The sequence below is a fragment of the Triticum aestivum genome, chromosome 4A (assembly GCF_018294505.1).
Source record: "Triticum aestivum cultivar Chinese Spring chromosome 4A, IWGSC CS RefSeq v2.1, whole genome shotgun sequence".
NCBI classification, from domain to species: domain Eukaryota; kingdom Viridiplantae; phylum Streptophyta; class Magnoliopsida; order Poales; family Poaceae; genus Triticum; species Triticum aestivum.
This window is the reverse complement of record NC_057803.1, coordinates 136,728,936-136,737,871: the sequence shown is the minus strand read 5'-3', so window position 1 is coordinate 136,737,871 and position 8,936 is coordinate 136,728,936.

Sequence of the window (8,936 nt, the reverse complement as noted above, 5' to 3'; positions counted from 1 at the left end):
TCAGAGACCGGATATGGGAAAAGGTGAGAGGATGGATGGAGAAACTTTTATCAGCTGCAGGAAAGGAGGTACTAATTAAATCTGTGGCTCAAGCAATACCAGTATATTCAATGGCGTGTTTCCGATTGCCGAGAGGACTATGTGAGAATATAACATCGATCATTCGGCAGTTCTGGTGGGGGAGTAAGCAAGGAAAACAGAAGCCAGCATGGGTGGCTTGGGACGTGATGACACACCCAAACATTTGGGAGGTTTGGGTTTTCAAGATATGGAGATCTTTAACCTGGCTTTGTTGGTACGACAATCGTGGAGACTTCTGCACGACCCCTCCTCTCTGAGTGCGTGGAACTTGAGAGCCGTTTATTATCCGCATGGTACAATTCTTGAAGCTCAGCTGGGTAGCCACCCCTCACAAATTTGGCATGCCATCATTGACGAGAGGGATGTCCTAAAGCAAGGACTCATCATAAGAATAGGCAATGGAGCGTCCACGTATATATGGGAGAACAACTAGCTTCCCAGGGTCGGTCCGATGAGGCCCATCACGGCACTGGTGGTGAACCCCCCCCCCCCCCCAGGCTCGTTTCTGAGTTAATTGATGCCATGACAGCCAGTTGGAGAGAAAAGCTCGCCCGGTCAGTTTTCATTCCTTTTGATGCAGATGCTATCTTGGCAATACCATTGTGCACACATAATTTAGAAGATTTTTGGGCTTGGAGTGCTGAACATCGGGGAGTCTTCTCAGTTAAGACCACATACCAAATGGTGCTGAACACCAAATACAAGAGAGAGAATTGGATAGATGAAAATGTCGGGGCCTCGGATATGACCTCTCAAGGAAAAGCATGGACCTCATTGTGGCATACTAAAGTCCCATTGAAGCAGAATTTTTTTGCATGGCGTTTAGCCCAGCACTCAGTGCCTACGGCGGATGTTCTACACCACCGCAATATGTCTCAGTCTCCTCTCTGTGCGCTGTGTGGAGCTCCGGACTCATGGAGGCACGCATTGTTGGATTGCACCATGTCAAGGTGCATTTGGGCTTTATCGGACGAGCATTTGGTGGAACAGATGAGCATGAACAGCGATGCTAACGCAAAGAACTGGCTTTTTTCTATGCACGAGGTTCTTGATCACGCAGCTTTTGTGAAGCTAATCATATCACTTTGGGCAGTGTGGAGAGCAAGGAGAAAGGCTGTCTACGAAGACATATTCACTAGCCCAATGTCTACTCATCAGTTCATTATCTCGTACCTGAATGATTTCAATGATGTTGAAACATCAGGAAGGACGACAACTTCCCAACCTACTCCTAGGCCAACACAGTGGCCCCGCCCTTCGGCGAGTCTAGCAAAAATTAATGTTGATGCGGTGAAAAGAGGTAACCAGGGAAGGGGTGTTGTAGCTGCAGTATGTCTGGATTAGAACGGTGTCTTCTTGGGGGCCTCGGCGATCGGTTTCAACGGAATCGGTGATCCCACGACACTGAAGGCAATGGCAGTTCGAGAGGCTCTGGCTCTAGCTCAAGATCTGCATGAACAAAAGATACATGTAGCTTCTGATTGCAAGGTGGTGGTGGACGACATCAAGCAACGGTGTTTGGCAAGCTACGGTGCGATAATACATGAAATAATAGAGTCTAGTAGGTCTTTTACTATTTGTAACGTTGTCCATGAGTTTAGGAGCTCGAATTTCGAGGCTCACAATCTCACGAAGCATGCTCTGAAGTTAGGGGTGGGCCTCCATGTTTGGTTAGGGCACCCTGGAAACCTTTCTTTCATCCCTGTAAACATTGTGACGTCTTAATAAAGCTTCGTGGGATTGTCTCAAAAAAAATCACTTCTCGTGCCCGCGCTCGCTCTCTCGCCGTATGAAAATGCCAGGCTGCCCTTAGAGCCGCCATGGACGGAGCCCGAGCACCCACTCGCTACTGCTGCCTCGCCTGCCTGCGTGTGGCCGCATTTGCCGCATCCGCCATGCTCCTGCCTGTGCGCGCCCCTGCCCGCTAGCTCGCGCTCCCCGTAGCGCCTGCCGCTCGCTCTGATGCGCGCTTGCCTGTCCCCTATTGCGCCTTGGCCGCCCCGGGGCACGCCCTGCTCAACACGCACCTGGCTGCGCCTGGCCACGTGCCCGCCTGCTCTTGGATGCACCCTGCCGCTCTGCCTCGCGCTCGTGCAAGCCGTGTCTCCACCGCCACTCTGCTAGTCAGCACTATCGCCACAGGTCGGAGTCCGGGGAGGAGTCCGAATCCTCGGAGTCACGGGTCGTGCAGAGTGCGGGGCTAGCGTTCGGCTCGATCGCTTTCGGGATCGCAGCCCCCGAGGTGACGTCCAACCGCTCATCCTCGATTGGCGCAATAGGCTCCGAGTTAGGGGTTGGAACCGATGCGTGTATGGCTTCCAGGACACTGTCCGGAGGCAGAGCTAGATGATGCCCCTCAAGACAGTGCGGCGCGCTTGGCCGTGGCTCGAACCCGTCGAAGATCAAGTCTTCGCAGATGTCAGCCGTGTAGTTTAAGCTTCCAAACCTGACTTGATGGCCAGGGGCGTAGCTTTCGATCTGCTCCAGGTGGCCGAGCGAATCGGCCCGCAGAGCGAAGCCGCCGAAGACGAAGATCTGTCCGGGGAGAAAAGTCTCACCTTGGACCGTAGCATTGTTGATGATCAAAGGAGCCATCGGGCCTAAAGGCGACGACACAGAGGAACTCTCAATGAAAGCACCAATGTCGGTGTCAAAACCGGCGAATCTCGGGTAGGGGTCCCGAACTGTGCGTCAAGGCCGGATGGTAACAGGAGACAAGGGACACTATGTTTTTTACCCAGGTTCGGGCCCTCTCGATGGAGGTAATACCCTACTCCTGCTTGATTAATATTGATGATATGGGTAGTACAAGAGTAGATCTACCACGAGATCAAGGAGGCTAAACCCTAGAAGCTAGCCTATGATATGATTGTTGTGTATGGAGTTCATTGTCTACGGACTACAACCCTCCGGTTTATATAGACACCGGATAGGGTTAGGGTTACATAAAGTCGGTTACAATGGTAGGAGATCTTGAATATCCGCATCGCCAAGCTTGCCTTCCATGCCAAGGAAAGTCCCATCCGAACACGGGACGAAGTCTTCAATCTTGTATCTTCATAGTCCAGGAGTCCGGCTGAAGGTATAGTCCGGCTACCCGAACACCCCCTAATCCAGGACTCCCTTAGTAGCCCCTGAACCAGGCTTCAATGACGACGAGTCCGGCGCGCAAATTTTCTTCGGCATTGCAAGGCGGGTTCCTCCTCCAAGTCCTTCATAGAAGATTGTAAACACCAAGAGTAGTGTCCGGTTCTGCAAAAATAAGCTTCCACATATTGCCATAGAGAGAATAATATTAACACAAATCAAATCTACTGACGTATTCCGCAGTGCGTCATCACACTACAGCCAAGTCCTTCACTCGAATCATTCTCACTCTTCCACCTCAGCGTGTTTTGCGAGGCGGTTTCCTTGGCACGTCTTGTCAAAGCAGAGATCGTGTGCACCCCTTTTACGGGATTCTCATCAATACGGACGTGGGTAACCCAATCGTGCTCGTTAGCATGTTTTCTTGATTAAAGGCGAGTCCCAAACGGTTACGGGGAGGGCTCCTGGTATTCAACCTCTTATAAAGGGACCAGGGCCTTACTCCTTTTCTCCAATCCCAAAACAAGTTCGCCCGTCGCCTTGAGTTCCAACACCCTAGGCTTCAGATTCCGGGCGCCTCAGACCTTCGACAATGTTTGGTTCCAACCTTCAAGGCCGATGGATGCCCTCCTCCGTCACGGAGGAGGACATGCTAAAGTTGAGAGAGGCTAAGTTCTTGACCGCCGAAATTTCGCATAGGTTGCCTGCTCAAAGGCAGGCTATTCCCAGTCCCTAGCCCGATGAGAGCGTAGTGTTCATGTCTCACTTCCTTCGAGGGTTAGGCTTCCCGATGGATCCCTTCGTGAGGGGGCTGCTATTTTATTACGGGCTGGAATTTCATGACTTAGCTCCAGAGTCCATCCTCCACATTTCCTCATTCATCGTTGTGTGTGAAGCGTTCCTCCGTGTTACTCCTCACTTCGGATTATGGCTCAAGACTTTTGGAGTGGAGCCGAAGATGATCGAGGGACGGCACGCAGAGTGCGAAGGCGCTGTCATAAGTAAGAATGCTGATGCTCCATGGTCCGAGGGCTCCTTTCAAGAGGAGCTCGGCTTGTGGCAACGAGAATGGTTCTATATCACCGCTCCCAGGAGCGCCAAGTGGGCGGCGCCTCCTGCCTTTCGCTCGGGTCCCCCATCACGGCTAGCATCATGGGTCAACAAAGGATTAGATTGGGGGTTATCCAAAGACGTGCCTTTGTTGCAGGGCCGCATCAGGGATCTCTTAGAAAGAGACCTCAACCTGGTCAAGGTGACGCAGGTCATGCTGATTCGCCAAACACTGCCCGGCAAATGTCACTCCCTTCGTCTGTGGGAGTTTAATCCAGAGGGACCACGAGCTCTCCATCATTTTATGGGCACAACGCCCGTGGAGATGTATAAACTGTTCTTCGGATCACAAATGATGTGTCCGGATTTGATCGAGAACGCAGGCCTAAGCTGCAATCGCCCGGGTACCGAAGTAAGTAACCTTGTGCCCGAACCTACTATCCATATAATCGTCATAAACTTGCCCCTAAAAGAGCTGTCCTTTTAAACAGGAGTGGATAGCGAAGGCAAAGCTGGTCAGGTGTCTGGCTCCCCTTCCCGAAACCAGGCCGGATCCCTTGCTTGTTAGGATGTTGAAGATAATGCCTTTGGAGGGAAGTAAGGGGAAGGACAAGGGAACTATGGCCTCCTCGAAGGAGGCTGCTCCGAAGGGAGGAACCGACAATTCCTCTCCCAAGGGGAAGAAGAGGGCCGCCTCTGACGACCCGGAGACCATGGCCCCGAAGCGGGGGAGAAAATCCTCGTTAGAGGGTCCGACGCCGGGGAGTTCCTCGGCCGAACTACGCCCTCAAAGGGATCAGCCCTCCAGCGAGCCGTAAGTAGAGAGAGGTTTTCCTTTTGAGGGATGAAAGAAATCCTTGATTTATATCTGAGAAGATTAACTGAAATTTTACCTTGTAGCTCGGACCTCAGCCCTTCTCAGCAGAGCTCGTCTTCGGGGGGTCTTCTTCCGAAGATGATGGAGAGCGGGACGCCTCCCCTTGCCGTACCGCCTAGCGAGGCGGGCGACCCTGAGGTGTCGTCACGGAGGGTTTTTCTGAATCCGGCAGGGGCGGAAGATAGCTATGTGGCCCCCCAAGGCTCTCCGCATCCGGCCTTCGAAAGAGGCCATAGGACAAGTCCGGCACCGTCTGGTGCTCGGCCGGAGGAGCTAAAGATTCTTCTGGGGCGAGCTTCTATCTCAGAGGAGCATCGTGCATTGATGGGCACGGTGATTGAAAGGATTTCATCCGCAGAAAGCGGATTGCATGAGGCCGTCAAAAGTTTACTGACGGGTTTTGAGGTACGTTAGATAGTGTACACTTTTGTCAATTGCGCATAAGTAAGATGCGCCCTGTGTAGATAGTAGCCCCTGAGACTCTGCGCGTTGTCAAGAAATGACGACACGCAGAGGATCATAATCCCAGGTCTAAGATGTCGCCTTTGAATGTAGGTGGCAAGGTGTCCGGAATCTAGCCGAACTGATGATGTGGCCGAACTAAAGCGGCAACTGGACGTGGCAGATGCCGACATCACGCTTGTCAACAAGCGGCTTGATGAGGCTCAAGGTATGTAATTCTTCGGGCGGCATCAGGTAAGAGGAGCTACATGCCAGTGTCTTACAATGTGTGTGCTTGACGCAGATGGTACGGACGCCATGGAGAATCTTAGGGCAGAACTTGCCCGAGCTAAGGAGCAAGCCAGAAAAAGCGATGCGGCTGCCAAGAAGGCCCTTGAAGAGCTGAGAGCCGAATAGGCTGCTCACTGCCGAAGCAAAGAAGAGATGGCCGAGATGGTCGAGAAGTTAAAGAGCATTGCAGACCGTTGCAAACTTCTTGAGAAAGAAGACCGGGCGAGACGGACGGACTTAGAGAAGGTCGTTGCCGATGCCAAGGACGCTCGCTCTGCGATGAGAGCTGCGAAGGAGGAGCTGCGTCAGGCCGAACATGCGGCTGGAAAGCCCTTTATGCTGCGAAGGAAATTTTGTGATCCGAAGTTTGCTCCGTTGGACCGGATGTGGAGTGTGGAGGATACCTATCTGGACTTGGCAGCGAGTGCTGCTGATGCGACCGAACACTTTCATGATCAGAAAGATCACGAAGTGGAAAAGCTTCTCTGGTCGCAGTTTCACAATCCAGAGCGTCCAATGGCAGTGGATGATCGTTTGGCTCAATGGGCCGAACTGAATAGGTTGTCTGGACTCGCCATGAAGTACGTCATGGGTCACCTGTGGTCGGGGAGATCGGAGCCGAAGAGTTATTTCAGCTTGGTGCAGCAATTCCTTGACGCGGTGCCGCGTATAAATGCAATGAAGAGGTCAGCATGCATAGAGGGCGCTAGGATGGCTCTTGCCCGTGTTAAGACATACTGGGCAGAGATGGAGTCCACCGTTGTTGCGTCCCGAGATTCGGACAAAAGCCGAGTACCCTCCGAGCACTATTTTCAGGAAGTTCTTGAAGGCGCTCATGTAATAGAGACGCGGTGCCCGAAAGATGCTATGTTATGGTAGCATATGTAATTATAAAAAAATATTTTGATAAACTGTAGTGGCCTTTTTTATACTTGTGCCTCCAAGTATTGGGAACACCTCCTGTGCGGCCGTTTTAAGATATATATATATATATATATAGAATCTGAAAGATGGCAGTCGTTGGCTTCAGCCCCCACGCACATAGTGCGGGGGTACTCGCAGAAGACGCATTTTCACACTTAACCCAACGTCTTGGTCCTACAAAGGAGGTGATAGCGCAGCGGGCCAGGCAACCGGACTATAATGCTTTAACACTTTCACTTAGCCATAGGAGTTTGACAATGAGACTCTTTAGGTAGCTCCTTGGTGGAAACTGCGCTCGTCCGAATTCGGGGCGTGTATGTGCCTGACCGGGAAGCGGCCCTTCATTAAAGCGGAGGAATCCGATAGATTCCGATAGGTCATCGAGTGGCTGCCCAGTCTCACGCTACATCATGACAGTCAGTTTTCGGCTTTCTCTACTGAGGTGCTCGCCCGGCCGAACCGGGGGCACAATCGCAGTAGTTCTCCTGGTGCTACCTTAGCCGATAGAGCGGAACGTAAGGTAGCCGAACTCAGGAACCGTGCAACCCAATATTTGACCAAAGACATGATTCGGAGCTGATGCATATAATGCCAAAACTCGCGACGCCGAACACTCCCTAAGGTGTTCGGTCTTTATGAGTGCGGGCGAAACAACACTCTTTATTAAAAAAAGCCCCTGATGTCCAGGTACGTGCAAAAATTTCTGACATGGCCACATGCCAAGACGCCAGCCTCCTCCTTGGTTATATCAGAAAAAACCAGGGGATGTGTAGCAACAAGAGACAGTAAAAAAGGTTTACGCAGGGTCTTAATCTAAAAAGAATCCTTTAGGACGGGTCCCTACTGCACGTCTGCGCCTGTGTCTCCGTTGGGCCGTATCCTGGACGGGCGCCGCACGATGTTCATCTGTAAAAGAGAGGAACTGAGTTGAAAACGGGTCGTGCCGAACAAAAGTTTAAAATAAACAAAGTGTAAAGTAAAATATATAAAATTAAGCTTTATTGTCTCTTATTGTATATGCATGGAGCCCTTAGTGCGGGGGTATATGTCCACTAAGCCTGCATCAATGATGATTTTGTACTGAACTCGTCTATCCGCGTTCGTGGTCTTTAATGACCTATTTCAAAGTTTTTTGGCCGGTGAGGCCATTTTACTGTGGGGCTATCAAAGCGGTCGTACAGTCCCCCGCTTGGGGAGGCGCACTTTAGTGCTTCCCCTTCAAAGATATGATGCCTCGTGGACCGGGCATCTTAAGCATGAGAGATGCATAATGCGGTATTGCGTTAAAGCGGGCGAAAGCTTCGCGTCCCAGTAGTGCTTGATAGCAACTTGAGAACGGGACGATATGGAAGGTCAACTTTTCGCGGCGGAAGTTATCGGCAGAGCCGAATATAACTTCGAGCCGGAGAAAACCCATACAATGGGTGTCCGGACCAGGTGTTACCCCTTGAAAGGAGGTTTTGCTGCGGCGGATTCTTGCTGGGTTTATCCCCATGTGCTAGATTGTATCCTGATATATCAGGTTTAGTCCGCTGCCGCCGTCCATAAGGACATTTGAAAACTGGAGTCCGCCAATTATTGGATCGAGTATCAAGGCAATCCAGCCTACATTCTTGATATTCCTAGAATAATCTAGCTGATCGAAGATGATCGGTTTTGACAACCAGTGGCAGGACCCTTTGGGCCGTGTGGTGCGTACCTTTACGGGCACCGCACATTTTTTTATGTGAAGTGAGTTCACTGTTTTTACTTCTTGTGGGAAGTTCTTTTGTTTCCCGGTGCTCTGCTTTTGGGGTTCGTCCTCGTCTTCGCTTGGTGTGTCGAGCCCCTTGTGTTCGGCATTGAGTCTGCCGGATTGTTTGAAAACCCAACAGTCTCTGTGGGTATGGTTAGCAGGCTTCCCGGGAGTACTGTGTATCTGACATATCCTGTCCAGGATTTTACTTAGGTTGGATGGATCGTCCCTGTTATCCTGGGGGCGATTTTTCCTGATTTTGTCGTGAGCCTTTGAAACCGGCATTGACTGCCATGCTCTTCGGACTTTTGTCCTTAGTCCAGCGACGGTCCTTGTTGCGTCGCGGTTTTCCGTTTCCATCCCTAGTTTCGGATGTACTTGGGTCGCTGGGGCTGCACCTTGCCAACCACCTGTCCTCCCCTGCACAAAAGCGGGTCATGAGGCTTGTTA